This window comes from Ailuropoda melanoleuca, chromosome X (genome assembly GCF_002007445.2).
Source record: "Ailuropoda melanoleuca isolate Jingjing chromosome X, ASM200744v2, whole genome shotgun sequence".
Taxonomy (NCBI): domain Eukaryota; kingdom Metazoa; phylum Chordata; class Mammalia; order Carnivora; family Ursidae; genus Ailuropoda; species Ailuropoda melanoleuca.
This window is the reverse complement of record NC_048238.1, coordinates 21181325-21201056: the sequence shown is the minus strand read 5'-3', so window position 1 is coordinate 21201056 and position 19732 is coordinate 21181325. Positions and strand designations below refer to the sequence as shown.

The 19732-nt window shown below is 40.3% G+C and overlaps 1 long non-coding RNA gene across 1 annotated transcript; it reads right to left on the bottom strand.

Moving 5' to 3' along the window:
* Nucleotides 1-14134: 14134 nt before the first annotated feature.
* On the bottom strand, nt 14135-18706 carry LOC117797367. Its single transcript, XR_004622301.1, has 3 exons — nt 18591-18706; nt 15801-15906; nt 14135-14489 (listed from the first exon to the last, which is right to left on the bottom strand). It is a non-coding gene; the product is annotated as an uncharacterized LOC117797367 (long non-coding RNA).
* Between the last annotated feature and the right edge of the window lie 1026 nt (nt 18707-19732).

The window sequence follows — 19732 nt, the reverse complement described above, 5'->3', positions numbered from 1 at the left end:
ACAGCGGTAGACAGTACAGGTGATAATGACAAATGTTCCTCCTTGCCCATTTGTAGCATTTTTGATTTTTGAAGACCTAAATGAATATCCTTTCCTCTTATAAAACATTTCTACAAGAAACCTTGCTTCTGACATCTCCAGTTGTGAAAACTGTTTTTTTGCATAATTCTTTCAGTGACCATAATTTACATTCATGATTGAATTATTATTGGGTAAGATGAAAGCCTGAAAAAATAATCTTGACAACATGCAATGAGATCCCTTGGCCGTGTCTTGATGTCCCCTCAGCCTGCATTTGGCTCATGTCGTGTTCCTCCTTTGCCTTCGGCTCCTATCTGAAAAGGCCTCTTCCATGTCTTTCTTGATATATATTCTTCTTCTCCTTCAACAGTTAGCTTAAGTCTGGCCTCCTACATTAAAGTCTTCCTGGCCTGTTCTGAAGCCTTCCGGTAAATTCATTCCTAGAGATCGCCATGCTAGTGTTACCCAGTTGGCACTCGGTGGGGCTGACACTAATATTCCATCAGCCAGACCTGAGGTCCTTCCAGAAAACTGTTAAGTTCTATAAGAACAGGAATCTTGTTCAAGATATCTTGCTTTATGTACCTTTACTTTGAGAACAATGCCTAAAAACTGCCTTGCACATATTAAGAGCTGGCTGAGTATTTACGGATCAGCTTGGTAAGAACACAGAGGACAACACTGTACTCAGGAGTCTGCGTTCTGAATCAAGTACTAATTGTACTGCTTACTATGGACAATTCACTTAACCTCTCTGACTCCATTTTCTCATTAACAAAATAAGGATAAGTATGGAATTAACCTCCCTGGACTATTATAACGATTTGCAGAGATGAAACGAGGTAATACCAGGCGGCTGTAAGAAAAACTCCCTGTACTTCACCTTTATTCTCACACTCACAATACTTCTGATACCAGATGTGCAGGTTTTCACACACGAAGCAGTTCTGCAGTATCAGCTGGGTGGCATCCAGTTCAATTCTGTTCCGGAACCATCTACCTGGAGTTAGCACCAGATCCCACAAGTTAAGGGCTCAGTCCCAAAAGACGCCTGTACTTTAGAAGCCAATGGCGAGTCCCAGGTTGTCACCTGTACTTTTGACTGACCTGCTATAAATCGGGGTTCCCATGACCCCCTCCTTCCTCGGGTTTGATAATTTGCTAGAACAACTCCTAGAAATCAGGGAAATACTTACATTTACTGGTGTATTATATAGTAAAGGATATGCCAAAGAATACAGATACACAGCCAGATGAAGAGATACAGAGGGTGAGATCTGCAAGCACAGGAGCTTCTGCCCACATGGGGCTGGGGTGCACCACTCTCTCACCACACAAATGAGTTTACCAACCCACCAGCCCCCATCCTGAAGCTATCCAGGAACGTACCAAGCATCATTTCATTAAAACAAAAGACACCCCTATCACCCAAGAAATTCCAAGAGATTTAGGAGCTCTGTGTCAGGAACCAGAGTCAAAGACCAAACATTAGAACAAAAGATGCTCCTAGTGGTCTTGTCACTTAGGAAATTACAAGGGTTTTAGGAGTTCTGTGCCCAGAACTGGGGGCAGGGACCAGTATACATATTTTCTATGATTTCACAGTGGCTTAGGATATAGTAAGCCTGAAAAAAATGACAGATTTTTTTTAAGATTATCATCCATAGGATCCAGAAAGATGTTTCTTTTTGCCTAATGATTTCACTAGCTCTTCAAGATGAGAAGACACTATTAATTTACACAACACGAGTGACTCTCACTGGAGTGACACCTCATTCCGCAAGCACAAATAAATTTGTAGAAGTCAAATTTCAATCCACTATTTAAAATGACCAGGGGTGCCTGGGTGGCTCAGTCAGTTAACTGTCAACTCTTGGTTTCTGCTCAGGTCACGATCTCAGGATCATGATATCAAGCCCTGCCTTGACTCTGCTCTCGGCACAGAGTCTGCTTGAGATCCTTTCCCCCTCTGTCTCCCTCCCCCTCTGCTCCTCTCTCTGCTCACATGCTTTCTCTCTCTAAAAAACAAATAAACAAAATCTTTAAAAAATAAATAAAAATTTAAAAAATAACAAAAAATAAAGTGTCCAATAGGCATCAGCAAATCTGAAACCGCTAGATTCTGTATACATTATAGTGGATGATGCTGTTAATGTCTTCCTGTGCAATTGAGTATTTTTGCACTTTATTTCAATTTTTTTTGGTTTCAGATTACATGTTTTTACTTCTAATTAAATCTACTACTGGCCATAAATACACTACATGTATCTTTAAATATTTAGCCTTCCTGAATTGATGCCTTCTTTCAGTGACTACTGAGCACAGACTAGATGGGGTTAGGTTGTGTGAGGCATTCAGACATGAACAAAACGTGTTAGATCCTCTTAAAAATCTGTACTCTCTCGGAGAACATTAAACACATACCACGCAACCATAATATGAGGTAGAGTGGGACAAGTGTCAAGAAAGAACTGAGAGATTTCCAATAAGGAAGAAATCACTTCCAGGTGAAAGAGTAAGGTAAGATGGCAGTCGCATGTCAAGTGGCCTTCAATCCCCAGAGAGCTATGGAAAGACAAGAGCTCATTTCACCACTAGGGCACCATTTTTTTTTAAAGATTTTATTTATTTATTTGACAGAGATAGAGACAGCCAGTGAGAGAGGGAACACAAGCAGGGGGAGTGGGAGAGGAAGAAGCAGGCTCATAGCAGAGGAGCCTGATTTGGGGCTCCATCCCATAACGCCGGGATCACGCCCTGAGCTGAAGGCAGACGCTTAACCGCTGTGCCACCCAGGCGCCCCATCCATTTCTTATCATATATGCAACTGTTCAAATTTAAACATACTGAGTTACTGATACTTGTAACATATATAAAACCTAACTGACTAGCTAGTGTTATTTAAAATAAGAATTATTTTCTTTCAAAGTAGAAGGTAAACAGAACAACAATTACTAATTATATCATGCCCTGTAATGGATTTGATTATTCAAAGCCTTTGGCAGTAATTAGTAAATACTCAGATTGCAGATATTTATAATGTGCCCTTGCTAAAAGCAAATGCTCTTTGGATCAAAACACACACACACACACACACACACACACACACACACAATTCTGTGTACCTAACACTTAAAAACTGAATGAAAATATTCTTATTTCTAATATCTTATTCCCCCAGCCTTCTAGTACTTTGGAACATATTATTTTCACCAAGCAATGAGCCATGCATTATACAGATGATATTTGGAATATCATGTCCAATTGTGGACATGTTGCAACTTGAGAAAGACACTAACAATTATTTGGATAGAGGAGAGTGACCAAGACAGTGAGGCTCTAGAAATCATAGTTGATGAGAAATGGATGGGGTAAATGGGTATGAATGGTAAGAAAACTAAGGATGGATATTAGAGGTGTCTTCAAATATTTGACAGACTGATGTTTTGTTCTGGAGGTGGGTGGCCAAAAAAAATCTGTTATTTATAATAAAGCGTGGACTTAGCAAGAAATTTACTTTAATATAGGCTAGAAAGAGGTCAATGTTAGCAAGATACTCAGGTTCCCTCATTTGCACTTCAGTGTCTTCTTAAATGGTGCAGAAGTGTGGTTACATGTAAAGCCAGTTACCTATACTATCTATCCTCCCGTACATGTGTCAGAGAGTAACTTCCCTAAGGCTCAAGTACCATCATACAAAAGAGTTGACATCTGCTACTCAGAGCAAATGAGAATTAGAAGCAGGCACATCTGAATTCAACCAAAAAAAAAATAACCTTGTTTCATCAAAGAAACAATCTTTCTAGAAAAGTACAGAGCTGCCCAATACTGGAAGTATCTAAACAGAATCTACAGGATTAGTTGAATGGTTATTAATAGGGGTCACTGGAATGAAAAGGGACATAATCTCTGAAGCCCCTTTTAACACTGCAAATCTATGCAACAGAACAGAAGAAAACACCTGGAAAACACACACTACTATTCTTTAATTCCAAAGCAAGTATTTTCAAAGCCAAAACAAACAAACAAACAAAAAGCAGCAATTATCTTTTCTCTTCCTGAAGTTTTCTAGTAACGCAACCCCTTCCACAGGGGTGTAGTAGAGATAACGTTGACAACTGTGAATTCTCCTCTCTTCATGTAAAATTCTTAGACTCAATTATAAATCTACGATCACGGGAAATACTATCACTCAACTTACTGGAAGAACAAGAACATAGTTTCTCTAAGGAAAAATCCTACACAATTACATAAATAAGCATTTGAATAAGGGGCAACCCGTAGATAATTTGTTTAAAATCTTAATTGTTTTGTCGAGCATAGAGAGCTGAATTAAAGACAGGCAATCAAAGGCAGTGATTATAAAGCACTTATCTAGTAGGAGTCATGCTAACAATGGGATTCCCTAGCCATCGTGCTAGCACTGATATTATTTTGACATTTTTATAAACAATCTGTGAGAGGGAGACATCTCCAGATTTGAAGAATAAATTTAGCTTTTCCAAGTACTGAGCTGTCAAACTGCGTAGGGATAAACTGCTTTAAATGTCACATGATTGAAGGAGTGGACAGCAGAAAAGAGGTACAAGGGCATCAAGGTGAATGCCAGGTAATGCTTTTCAGCAAGAATTACCCCAAAAATCAGTCACTTAATAATGGATGACTCTCAAATCCAGATCTTTAATCCTGACCTCCCTCCATGAAGACCAGGCTTGGGGAGCCATCTGCCAGCTGTCCACCAAAATCCATGCTCCCCTACAACACATATCCCTTGCACGTTACGAGTGGTCTTATGACAAAGTTCTCTGCAATGAACTGAGAACAGAAGTGAGAGGGGCCTGCTTTCAGGTCTGGCCAATAAGCTCTCCTGTGCTCACACCTTCATGCACTTCCCCCTTCCTGAGGATGAGAATGGCAATAATCAAAGCAATCTTGGAAGATATGTGTTGAAGACGGTCCAGGTGTGACGAACTGGGACCCTCGAAAACTGAAACAGATCCGTCCACCATCAACATTAGCAACCTAGAACACACTCTGAAACTGAAAAAGAAATCAACTTTGATTGTAGAAGCTATTACATGTGGGCTCTCTTTGTTATGGTAGTTTAGCCTCACCTAATTAATATATTACTCTTGTCTCCTCATAATCATAAATCACCAAGTCCTGCCTCCTACATATTTCTCAAGTTTACTTTCTCCTGTCTCTCCCTACTTTCAGGGCCAAAGCCCCTTCTCTTCACTGGTCCAGCACCTCTTTATATATGTCTGTCACTCTGGGCTTTCTCATTTCTACGCTGCAAAGGATATTTGTTAGGTTCCTTACAAGTCTCCATTGCTCCATTCTGCTTTCCTAACAGCCTCTGCGGAGGTTGTCTTTTGGAAAACCACCTCTCCCCAATGACTCAGCAGCCTTGCTATCCAGGTTGGAGTGATACCATACCCTAGTGTCAGGGGAGGGTTCTAGATGGAATCAGTCAATCAGAATAGTTTTATCACCCTCCACCCACTGACTGGTTCAGTGGACACGTACAGTCAAAATTTTGGTTTGATTCAGTGAGAGAAGCTCTTTATGTCTCTATTTTCTCACTTTGATCATAGGAAGTGAAGTATAAAGTCCCAGGAGCTGTTGGCAGCCATCTTGCAGCAAGGAAGTAATAGATACACCCTGGAAGGCAGAGTTGGAAAAAATTTTATCTTTGGTGACATCATTCAGCTGCGGGGTCAAACCTAGCTTGCTACCTCTGGACATTCCACTTACATGTCAATAAATTCCTTTATTATTTAATCCAATTTGAATTTGACTTTCTATTACTTACCATACAATGAATGCTAATTGAAACACTCCTCATTCCAATTCCAGTTCAACCTCCACATAACCCACTAGAACAATGTCTTTAAAACGAAAACCTGATCAAATAAATCCCCCTCTTAACATCACTGAAAGCATCCCCGTGGCCTTAGCCCAATATACTGGGCCCTTTAACTCATTTACCTCTCCAAACTCATTTTATGGTCTTTGAATCTGCGTCATTCACATCCAGAAATACCAAGGACCTTTTTTGGGGGCGGGGGACACTGAGCCATTCCCCTACACCATGCTACCTTGCTAGAACCACTCTCCCCATGATGCTCTAACTTCCTCCTCCTAGATGGGTGTAGTAGCTCTTGGAACTACACACATCCTTATCCATGTTGAAAGAGAGGAAAAGACACTGTTAGAAGACATTCATCACAGCTCCGTGTGTAGTAACAGAAAGTCGGCAACAACTCAAATGCCCATCCACAGGAGAATGGATAAATGAATTACGATATATTCAGATAAAACTATAGGCAATAAAATAAATGACATGTAACAACATGGATAAATCTCAAATACATGATGTTAAGGAGAAAATAAGTCACCAAAGAATTCACATAGTGTCATCGAAACATGAAAAACTGCAATATTTACTGTAAAAGTAAAAATGTGCTTGAGAATGGCATTTCTGAGGAAAGAGGGAGATAAATGACATCAGGGTGGGATTACAAGGAACTTCAAATCTATATGTACTATTTCACTTCTGAAAAAGGATTGAAAGCAAATGTTGCAAAAAGGATAAATCATAGCACAGTAAACTTGTGAACAAGAACGTTCATTCTAATATTCTTTGCACTGTTTTGCAAGCTTGAAATATTTTTTAATAAAATATATTTGTAAATGTTAACATAAAATATAATGTTTAGAAGCTTTCTTTTTTTAAAAGATTTTATTTATTTATTTGACAGAGAGGGATTGAGAGAGAGAGCGAGCATGGGAGAGGGAGAAACAGGTGCCCCACTGAGCAGGGGGCCCCACATAGGGCTTGATCCCAGGACGCTAGGATTATGACCTGAGCCAAAGGAAGCCGCTTAACCGACTGAGCCACCCAGGCGCCCCTAGAAGCTTTCTTATGGTCCTTCTCCAGCCTCATTAAGTACATTAAAGTTGGTTCCATTACAATCGGTCTACGATGAGAATGACAATGAAGGTTTGGTCACGAAATTTTGGAAAAGATAAAATCAAGCTAAGGAAGGTTTACAAAAAGCAAATGAAATAGTGCACTGTGTTGGCAGGATTGGGGGACAACAGCTTCTTGTACACTGCTGATAGAACGATGAATCTGTCCATCTGACATGAGAAGAATCTTACAACATCTACCGAAGGAAAGAAGAGCAGAGAAAAAAGAGGGAAGAAGCCCAAGTCAGCTTACTAGGGTTTTTGGTAATGTTCCTGGAGGAATTGTCTGAGCTATTAATAAAGACTTCTGTGCACATCAAATGCTTAATTTACTAACCAATATGGCAGAAGGCAAGGCAATCCTATTTCTTTATTCATTCTCTTTTTGATTTTTATTTCAGTTTTTTTACAACAGTAAATGTCCTTAACCATAAGGTTTGCCTATAAAAGTTCTCACACTTTTATTTTCACTTACATAGCAGCCAAGGAGTTTGCTAGGTTGCTAGAGGACAATTTTTTTCCATAAGATTGAATCTGGCCCACCTTGCGTAAATCAAATAATCTCAAAAGGCTTATGTGAAGTTAATAAAAACCACACAAGTAGAAATTTTATACTTTGTTGCCAAAATCACATGGATGACAGAGTGTGTGTGTGTGTGTGTGTGTACACACGTGTATCAAGAGAGAGAGATTAAGGCACACGCAGGCAAGAAATTTACACTAAGCACTAATTCTGATTACTGAATGTAAAGAGTCACATGCCAACATGAAATAAGGCCCTCTATGACTTTTAAGTTGGCAGTTGAAAATTGTCCTAAACACAAATGTCATAGTTATTATGGTGATTTGATTATCGCAATCACTAATGTTGAGAAATTGCATCATACATCAGGAATCTACTGAAATTCTGAGTGCTTACTGTGTGGGGGTCAAAACTAGCTTCGTTATAATCTTACCGTGCCTTTAAATCATAGTTTAATTAGGGAGGAAAGCAGATTTTAAGGGAATTTAGAGCAGAAACAAATTTAGGTTTCTAAAGGGAGACAAGATACAGCAGTACTCCTTGGTAGGAAGAGATGGAGAAAGCAGCAGATGTACTCCTGAACACTGATTAAGAGCACTACCTACTATAAATTTCAAGTTTGTTCAGTATCATTAACCTTGATATTAACCGGAGACCGGAATACTCTGTTTGTTCTGATTCATAAAACACTCACTTGACTTAAGAACAAGAACGCCGGCACCCCACAATCAGACTGGCGATTATTTATTAACCACTGCACTGCCCATACACTACAACACACAGCAAAGTAGCCCGACGTCACAGATGCGTCGCTCGATACCAGTCGCTGCCTGGTTGTCAGTAAACTATCAAGCCAGAGCCCTCCACGCAAGCGCAGAGGGAGAGGTCATGAAAATCAAAACAAGTGTAGGTGACAGAATGGTTCATTCACTAGTACCCCTAATTTATACTAGAAAATGTTCAGCTATTCTTGTGGCTGCATTCAGAAAATATTGGTTAGGCACCTGCTCTCCATTAGGGACTGGAAATATACAGTGATACAAACTTCTCCCTCTCCCTCATCTATCATACGTCCTTAGCCACTACATTTTATCAGTTCTGCCTCCTTGCCTACTTGCTCTCCCACATTTCCTCAGCTCCTCCTCTCCCTCCAGGGTGCATCCGCCTTCATTCAAGAGCTTATCCCATGCTCACATCTGGGCCAAACCACATATATACACAAAGAATAGTCACTGTAGCACTGTCTACAGCAGCAAAAGGCTGAAAAGAGCCTCTCTAAATATCCGTAACAGGGAACTGGTTAAGTAAATTATGGTCCAATAACCAAATTCCATGAAGCTGTTAAAAAGAACAAGGCAACATTCTAGGCACTGATGTGAAATGATCTCTAAGATATATTAAGTGAAGACAGTGAGATGCAAAATGTGTTTACGGTATGCAACAATTTGATTTTAAGGTAAGAGCGTTAAAATAAAATGGAGACCAGGCTTGAAAACCCCCCTAGCAGACACAGCCATGTAAGTCACGTCAGCAAAACTCAATCGAGCTTATTTCATGAACACAACCAAAACTTTTCTTTTTTTTTTTTTAAGATTTTATTTATTTGACAGAGAGAGACAGTGAGAGAGGGAACACAAGCAGCGGGAGTGGGAGAGGGAGAAGCAGACTTCCTGCCGAGCAGGGAGCCCAATGCAGGGCTTGATCCCAGGACCCTGGGATCATGACCTGAGCTGAAGGCAGATGCTTAATGGCTGAGCCACCCAGGTGCCCCCCAAAACTTATTTCTTATAAATGCCTCTGATAATCATAAAAGAAACGGATGTCATCTTCCTAAGATGATATGAAATAATCACTTTGAACCAATCCCCTGCTGTCTGGAAACCCCCACTGTAATAACCAATACTGGCAAGGGTTAATAATTTCCTCATTTTTACTTTATAAGCCAACTTGTAATGAACGACAAGCTTCGTATCAGTTTTGGTATTGAAGACTCATGAACTGTTCTTCTGTACACAATCAACTCTCACTAAATACAGTTTTAGTAATCTCATTTTAATTTTTACTCTTTCTGGACTTCTGACAATACACATATATTAGAACCGAGGCATATATATGTACACACAAACTATTATACATGTATTATATATGCACGCTATTTTATACACACGTGCACACTTACATATAGGCTCAAAATATATCTGAATCTGACAGCAACATTTTCCTCACAGGGAAAGGAACTGGGTGACTGGGAGATGAGAAAGGAAGAAGACTTACATTTTCTTGAGACTCTCTGTCCTTTTTCAAAACTTGTACCAAGTGTATGACTATTCACAAACTACATAAATACAATGCTCTTAGAATGAAGAAAATACTTTTAAAATGTAGCTCGCATCAGAGCTATCACCGGACAGGTCTCCTAACTGCTCTTTCCCACTCTGTTTTTTTATATTGAGGTGGAATTTATATGACATAAAGTCAACCACTTTCAAGTGTACAATGTAATGCATTTGAGTACTCTCCCAGTGTTCTGCAGCCATCACAACTATCTACTTCTGGGACATTTTCCTCACCCCAAAAGGAAGCTCCATAAGCCCCACTGATGGGTCACTCCCCATGGCGACCACCAACCTGCTTTGTGTCTCTATGGATTCGCCCATTCTGGACATTTCATATACACAGAGTCATATAAAATAGGTGACCTTTGATGTTTGCTCCTGCAATCCATACTTTAGTCCAGAGTTAAGCACCCCTCTCACGCTGCCATAACACCCCGTACTTGCTTGCATGCTGTAGTCTACTTGCTCGCTTGTCTGTACTTTGGTAGAGAAGATGTAAGAGGGCAGGACCCAGGCCTGTCCTGTCCCTACTACAGAACATACGCCCATAAACATACTATGTCAAATGAATGCTTCTAAAACACAACCCGAACATATATTTCCTCACTTCAATAACTAGTTTATTGGATGAAAGCAACTGACTTTCTCTCCACCATTATTTTGAGATCCCCTTTGTTGGGTCAATCTCCCATTTCCACCCCTAGATGATCTCTCAGCATTTTTGAGGAGCAGAAAAGGTCCAGAAGAGGTCCAGTCTAAAACAGGAAAGAGGCGTGCAAGAGGGATCTTAACACAGGACAGAGGCGAAAGGGATTCTCAGAGTGACCATAAGGCGCTGCTCAGAGATACAGATTGTGCAGGGGCTGCAAAGCATGCCATCCGGCCTGGAACCGGAAGCTGAGATTGCAGAAACAACAGTGCGAGAGAAAAAACATGGAACTGAGAGATTTCCTCACTGACTGTATCAATCATCATATTCAAAAATTTGGGGCAGAATTAGAGCAGGTACAGAGAAAACGAAGCAATTATTAACACCAAGAAGGGTAAGAATAAATACAAGGAAGTAACAACTTGCTCAGCTGTAAACTTGTTTACATAGACATAACAATGTAAACATGGAATACTGACTTAATAAAATAAGCCGCAATACAATTCTATCAGGAAGAGGGAGGCGAGATGAATACACGTGTACGACGTGAGGGAAGAGGGTAGTAATGAAAGATAACTAAATCCCCCATGGTCATTATATCACCTCTGGAGCTGAAGCTCTATAGGAAGGCCAACTGTAATCAAAAGCTTGCTTAGTAAACACAACATCATAGTTGGGGGAAATGGGTTAGAATTTGCCCAGAACAGTCATATTTGCACTAACGCCCGGAATTAATTATTAATAGCTACCCGCCACCAACCCCCCCCCAACACACACACTTCACTCTCTAGAACCATGTCCCAGTTTGGACGGTAAATGAGATGAGATGGGATACACCTCTCCTCTGGGCCCCCTCTTCTCAATGACATGCTAAAGACAGTCATAATCTCCCTTTATGACTGTTTTCTATGTCATATAACTGATTCACCCTCCCCCACTCTCAGTCTCAGCCCCAGTGACCCAGAATTTCATCAGCTGGCCTAACATCTAGCCTCAACAAAAAGGTAACACACCACATCTGGAAGGTGTTTCTGCATCATGATGCTAGGATCTATTATGTTTCTTTTATAATGTAAGCCTTTGGGCCATCTTAACTTCCTACAGAAGAGGAAGTGGCCAGCAGTGGGTACTGTTACCCTCAAGTTCTCGCTACAGAAACCTTGTCAGCTACGCATCCTTAACAACTTGATCCTGGTGGAGTAGTACCTAAGTTGGCTCATAGGCACTTTATCGGTGGATAGGAAGGTGACAGGGACTTTCAGATTTCTCAGACAGGGAAAGGACATTTGGTTTTGGTGTGAAGAGCCTCGCATGCTGAGTAACAACATTCAAACGTCTGCCAGGCAAACTCAAAAACTGAAAAGAGAGGAAGAGGGAATCCCGGTCTACCGCTCCTTTACAAGTGTGCACCTAGAGCCCGTTCTAGCCATTCTGGGCCCTCCAGGCCTAAGGGTCACTTTATGCCCTGTCAAGAGTTTTTTTTAACTAGTTCAAAATAATTTGTCCTAAGAAACCAAAAAGATTTCAGTCCTGCCCCAAAACACAACTCGCTTCTGAATCACAGGACTCAGGTCCCAGCGTTGGTACAACTTGGCGGGTAAGAGCAGTATGTGGAGGGCTTGGCGGGGCTCCGGGAATGGGCCTGCATTCCTCCACTGCGTTTCTCAAACGCTTCCAATTCTTACTCCCCTGGCTCCTGGTTCTGGAGCAGCCTTCCCCCAACTACTTTGGCTCCAACTCAGCAGCATTAGCAACCTGTTCCTTCACGAGCGCGATGGGAGGATGGAAGCCGCGGCCCTGCGGGCTCTGAGATTCAAGCCAGGAATGCAGTCTGTCCTCCTGCGGCAACAATGCGCCATCGTGCAAAAAGGCCTCCCTTGATCCTCCAACCGGGATCATTAGCAGATTTTCCAGTTTCTTCTAGACTTTGTCCATTTGGAGTGACAGGCCACAAACACCACAGCCACACAAACACCACAGCCAACAACAAACACAACATCAACAACTCTGCTACAGACTGAAAGAAATTTCAAAATGTCATTCCAATCTGCCAAAAACCCTAAAATTCAAGGAAAATAAGCAGACTAACTTCAAACAAAGTAGAACGGCCACTCATATTTCCCAGTCTCACAAAGGAATTGCATCTTTGCGTGTATTATAACAGTTTCCATATAATGTTGAAATTTGGTTACTGACAGGGAATAGAGGGAACCATATAAGCGAAATAACTTGGTGAAAAACAAAGATTTCTCGGAAATCACTGAGAAGGGGAAAAACAGCAAAAAACAAACAAAAAAACTACTAGTCTAAACCAAACGAGGAAACTGTTACACTGTAATGCCATAAACTTCCTAAATTGATAGCAAAGGAAGGAAACAAAATTCCCAAACCAAGCCAACATGGTACCGGGCAAGGCTGTCCATTTCATTTTTTCCCACCCCTCAGATACTAAATTTTGTATCAATAAAATCGTGGGAATTCTCACTCATCCCCCCAAATTTGGAGAGAATCAAATTGAGCTGGTATCGCTCCCCTTTCCCTCTTTTCACAGGGACACGGATACGGATGGCTGCTGGGGAGTAACAGAAGTTAAAAGAGGCTAAACTCTGGATGAAGTGAGGGCTCCAGGGATGTAGGTTGAATTGGGGAACAGATCTGAAGTCTCTCATGTCCAGTTGCTGTCCCCTTGTGAATGACATATACATCTTACCTAGGTGGAGGATACCTAGTCCAGGGCATTTAACAACAGATCGAAAGCCCAGAGATTTCAATTAAAATACACACTCCCCTGGGACACCTGAGAGACTCTGGGTTGAATGTCTGACTCTTGGTTTTGGTTCAGGTCATGATGGAGCCCCACATCAGGTTCTGTGCTCAGTGGAAAGTCAGCCTGAAGATTCTCTCCCTCTACCCCTCCCCCACTCTCTCTCTCAAATAAATAAATAAAATAAAATACACACTCTGTTATTTAACCCCCCATCCTCTGCCATGTCCCCAAATTAAACAGAGATTAAGTACTAAATGTCCAATTTCAACTGTGGCTTTAAGTGCAAATAACATTAATCTCATATAAAGTGGGATATGATAAGGAAGTTTTTTATACTGTGTAAGAACAATCAAAAATTATAGACAGAGCTGTCCAAGTAAAGAATGAGAAAAATAAAAGCAGCAAGGAAAACATGCAAACATACCACACCAAAAACAAAAAGAGAAGGAAAGAAAAAAAACAGACAAATCAGTCTGAGGAAATATGTTATCCAAGGAACAGAAAGAAATTACTCCACAAGTAATTAAATGATATAACAACATAATAAGAGCTCCATACAAAAAGAGCTTTAAAAAAAAAGACTAGATTTTTATTTTTGCTTGAATATTCATAATCTCCAAAAGGGCACTGATAACACTAGTTATGTGCAGGGCAGGTTAACTGGATGGATGGAAGATGAGAGTGGGCATTTTCCCATAGGTTTGTTCTTTCATTTATGACCTATGCAAGTATTACCTATTTTTTTGAAAAACTAAACAAAAAATAAATTCTGGTTAACAGAAAAGAACAGAAGCTCAAAAGCAAGATGATAAATGGAGATGAAAAGACAGACTGCAGATCTAAGAAACAAACTGAGGGTCAAAGCCATGCAATAGAGGTCTAACAGATAAAATGGAGAGAAGGCACAGAATTGATAAGGCTGAGATTCACCCAACTGGCAAGGGGGAAAAAAAACCCTGAGGTAGCACAATGATCATAAATAAAAAAGGTCAAAGCTAGCAGAGGAAAGCTAACAATAATGAAGGAAAGACCAAAAAAAACAATCCAAAAGAAAGGTAATTGGTGTCCTTAAAGCAGAGAACTCATCAAAGATATCAGAAAGCCATAACATGCAAAATTAAAAAGCACACAGGTCCAGGGAAAACTTACCCAGACACTCCTCAGATTCTGGTTAGGGTTAGTCAACGTCAAAGATTAGGAAAGAATTCTTTAGGTATTCTGGGGAAAGAAAGCAAATTGAAGGGATGGTGGGGCAAGTGTTGGATCAGGCTGTAATTAGTCTTCTCATAATAACATTCCAAGATAGAATAGTGGGAATGTGTCTACAACATTCTAAAGGAAAGTATACCCAAGAATATTATACCCAGTCATGATGACATTCAAATAAAAAGGCAATAGGCAGACTATTCTCAATCATGAAAAACTCAGGGAATGAAATACACATAAGCCTTTCTTAGAAAACAAGACTACATGAGTACTGAAACTATCCAATTAAGATATATATTAAAATGAAAACTTGGGGATGAAGAACACATGGTTAGAGAATTGGTAGTAAAAGTCCCATTTAAAAATAGATTAATTCTAGGGACATCTGGGTGGCTCAGTTGGTTGAGTATCTGCCTTCGGCTCAGGTCATGATCCCAGGGTCCTGGAATCAAGCCCCACGTCGGACTCCCTGCTCAGCAGGGAGTTTTCTCCCTCTCCCTCTGCTGCTCCCCCTGCTTGTGCTTGCTTTCTTGCTCTCTCTCTATCAAATAAATAAATAAAATCTCTAAAAAATAATAATAGTAAATAAAAACAGATTAATTCTAGAAAACTGTGTGAATTATCAAAATAGAATAAAACAAACATAAACCTTAACAGTTCAAAAATAATAATAAGATGAAAAGGAGGTGGGGAAATGGAAGAATAAAAATACTAATGTCTTTATATTTCATATCAGGAATTTAAGTTAATACTGTAAAAAACCAAAGCATACACACACACCCTTAATTTTTCATATTGTCTTTTATCTTAACCTAAGAGGGATCATGGGATCATTTAGGAAAGAATAACTCCGTGGTAGAGAAATGTTGACTTAAATTATGATTCCTTTAGGTTTATTTCATTGTATTTTACTTTCCTTAAATTCAGGTGAAACTAGAATTAATTATACTTAACAAATGGCTTGTGGAGTATAACCCTTTTAAAGTATGTTATCTAGTTGTCCTTCTTTCCATATACGTGCACAGAATAATAACTGGATGATGGTCCCTAATGTTAATATTGATTCTTTTGAGGTAGGAGCTTTTATTCCTTTCTTTATTACTTCAATGCCTTATGATCAGCAAGAATTAATTTTACCAAAACAAAAGAAGTGATATTATTAAAAATATAAACAGTTCTATACATATTTTTCTGAGCTTTTACTATGTCCTAAGTATTAACATTAGGCTTTGGGAACAGATCAGCAAACAGAATAAACACAACCTCTGTCCTCACACTGCTCATGGTCCCTGGAAGGTTTTTATTTCATTCAGATCCACTCACCTGAAACCATCTGGACCACAGTCTCCATGGATGGTAATGTTTAATGGCAACTTTACAGAAGACCTTCTTGGAGCCAGATTTATGAGGAGGCCATGCAGACAGTTACCTTTGAGAATAGCAACAAATTCATTTCAAAATCAAAAGTCATTTTAATCTGCTACACTTTGCAGAGAGTGATCTGGGACCTTGAAGGAGGGTAGGGCTGCAAAGCACTCGGGTACATGAAAGACGGTGGGGTGGGAAGCTGAAGATGAAATCACATCCCAGCGCCGGCACTTAATGCCGGTGAGACCTCGACAAGCCATTTAATGTGTGCTTCCATTTCTTTTTCTGTGAAAACTGGCAACATAAACGTATTGTTATGAGGACACAGTTAAGTGTTCAAAGTCTATAAAGCACTTAGAACAGCAGCTGAAATACAGCTGAAACTAAGTGTTAGCTATTGTTACTTTTCAATTGCATTACTTGTGTCAAAAATCACAATTTATTGAGATAGATTCTGCCATCATTGTTGGTCCCATTGTCATCAAGGGGATCGGAAATTCATAAAACCATTTCTACGCCATGTGAGCAGATAATAAAAACATTTAAAAGCAGGGAAAGTTCTTTTCTGGGTTAAGAAATTAACTAAAGTAAATTAGCTCTTTAACCTTTTTGAAAAATGAAACTCACTGCAGTCATATTACAAATGACTAAAGGCATATAATAAAAGGTTCGCATTCACCAAATTATAAGGTATTATTACCAAGCTATAGAGTGTGTGTTTGATTAGCCCTGAGGCAAGGAGCTTGAAGTATCTTAATTGCTTGTTACTTCTCCTCTACCTTCTATTGATAAACTTGAAGATAAAAGAGGGTAAATTTGATTTACTCAGGCAAAGACAACAGATGTTATATGTTGTAAATTTTGCTAAAAGCCAGCAAGATAAGAGGAGGCATTTACATGGTTGTCTAACTATTTGCAGTTTAATTTATGTGGTACAAGTAGAAAAATTAGAAAAGTTTTGCTTCTTCCCATCTAGTGCTGATTAAATCAACCTGAGGAATCCCACTAAATTAATCACTGCAAGACAGTGTTCTTTATGGCTTCTAACGTTATTATGACAAGAAGACTAGGAGTCATAGATTCCTGATAACAGAACCAGGGAACAAACCCAGCAAATAAAAGGGTACATAAAATAAGTGAGAAGAAAAATAATTTACAGATTAGATAATGCTGCCTTAGGGTTAAAAGTCTCCACTATTAGCTCGCTGGAGGAGAGAATATCCTTGTGAGTTTAGTGAAGAGTCATTGGCTAGATACAGCTTGAAGGGGAAAAAGGTACAAAATCAGCACAACATATCACACAAAGAAAGAGAACATTAAAGAGGATGGGGTCTTTTTTTTATCATAATAGGAGCTTTATAAGGGACTCCTCTGTTCTCAAAATTGCCATACTCTGAAAAACTTCTCAAATGCAGGCCTATAATCTCCAGGTTTCACAGCTATAAGAAAAAGGAAATGCAGCTGTTCTTCCCTCCTTCAATTTAGGCCCAGAGAGAAAGACAGTCCTGCGGTGTTAAACACCCGATCTGGAGCAGGTCAAGAGGATGAGTACAACCGCAGTTACTCAATTCATACCGCAAGTCTAATATTGCAATTTTCTTCTCTAATCCTCTGGGAATCTCAGAAACCCAGAGCTGTAATTAACTTTGTTCTGTGTCTTAGTTTGAACAGTTGAGAAAAATAAACTGGAAGTTTAATGAGGGATCAGGCCAAGCCTTGATTATAAATGCAGTTGTAATAATACTAATTACCATTCATAGAGCACTCCGTATGCTCCAGGTATGGGGAGGTACGGGGCTGCACCATTTACATACGGCATGTACTGATTCTCCCATAAGTTTCTGGGAGGCAGATATTACTCCTGTTTTACAAATGAAAAGGCACAGGGGGCGCCTGGGTGGCTCAGTTGGTTGAGCAGCCAACTCATGATTTGCGCTCAGGTCATGATCTCAGGGTCAGGGGATCCAGCCCCGCGTGGATGCTCTCTCTCCTCTCCTTCTGCACCTCCCCCCCCAAATAAATAATATCTTTAAAATAACACAACCGTTAAGTAACCACAAGTTGCACATCTACCTAGGACCTCCCCGTTCTATCCGTCAGGCCCTGTTCTTCCGGCTCACACCTGTGAAGGCCGACCCGGCACTGAAACACCCAAACAGGCAGAAACTTACGAAAGCAACGTTCTGTAAAGGGCGTTTTCTTTGCTGCCTGTTTTTATCGTCTGTGCTCAGGAGCCTCCGCCTGCGCGGTCTGTTAGTTCCTCCCAATCTAAACAACTACAACAACTTCTGGGGACTTGATAAGGCAGAACTTTGTTGAAAACAGCAATAAAGACTGGATTCCCCACTGTGGAATGAAACAGTTGAAAAACAGCCAGTTGAGCAAGCAAAATTATTTAACAAGCCACAAATGGAATCTGTTATGGTTCTTAATTTCCACTTCTTTCAAACCATTAGCAAACATGGGTAAGAAAACCATCTCTGCTTAGATCCTGTCCATCTTTCTTTTCCTGCATGACCCAGGTTCTGGGGCTCTCCTGTTGTGTGGTTTACACATTTCTGGTCTCAGAGCACTTTTCACTGTGGTGAGACTTTATCTCACGTGAGCCTGGAGTAACAATACAGATGTGCTCGATCTCTGTCTGGAGTTACACAGAGATCCCTTGAAGTACTGAATTTTGATCCGTGGTGTGCCCTCACTGTGCAAAAACAGCCTGCCACCAATCAACCAATCCCCACGCCTCACCCCTGGTGGCTTTCCTCTGGGTCCTCTGACCTCCGATGTCCTCAGCATCCTGCCTGGCAGCCAGCAGTGGGAGGGGTATTTGTGGTTCTGGTTTTCTCCAGGGAACAGTCACTTCCCGACAGGGATCCAACACGAAAGCCACTCCCTCACAGGGTCAGATTTCACACACCACTGTACCTCCTACGAAACGGAGCTGCCCAGATGGGTAGTTTTAAAAACATTTCCCCCATTATCTTTTGGGTTTCCCTTCTTGGCACCGCCCCCCTACTTCAAATAATCTTCAAGATGGCATATGATTTAAATCCACTCGGAATGTCAGAAAACCTCCTTTAACTTTGCTAATTTCAAAATAGGGAAGAAGGGAAGGACAAGGAGGCAGAGGACAGGCAGGAGGGCAAAAAGAGGAAAGAGGGCGAAATTACACTTAGGGAAACGTGAACATCAGGAGTAAGTCAAAGAGTGAAACATGATTCTAATAACACTGTAACTCTACCTGTGCCTTACCAGCCCACGAATAGCTACCAGAGTCATCTCTGCATCCAGTCAGTACCTCTGACAGCCATCCCGCCTTGAGGGCCCTTTACCCGCCCGCCTGCCCAAGCCCCAAGTATCCTAGGCAGACCTCCAAGTCTAGCATGTAAGTCGAAGGGATTTAAGAATGCTGTCATTTGGAATCTTGCTATGATATGAATAAGATATGAAATTGGTAGCTTTTAAAACATAATTTAAGTCTAGGCATGATCATATTGACAGATTAAAATTAGCTCATCGATTTTACTTAGGTTTTTAACAATGAAATTAAACAGTAGAAAGAAATTTGAGATATAACTATTAGAAAAGAAAGGCAAAACTATCCCCATTTGCAGCTCATATAATTATATCCCTGGATAACCTAAGAAAATCAACTGGAAAACAAACAGAAGGAAAGTGGGATATAAAATTAATACACAGAAACCAACAGTCATCCCAAACTCAAACAATAACCATAAGCCAACATCATGGAAAAAGACCCTCTAATAAGAGCAGCAAGGAAGATGAAACGCCTGGGAATAAACTTACCAAGAAATGGACAAAACCTATATGAGAAAGACTATGAAATAATCAGAAAGGACACCAAAGTAGACTTGAGAAATGGAAAGACA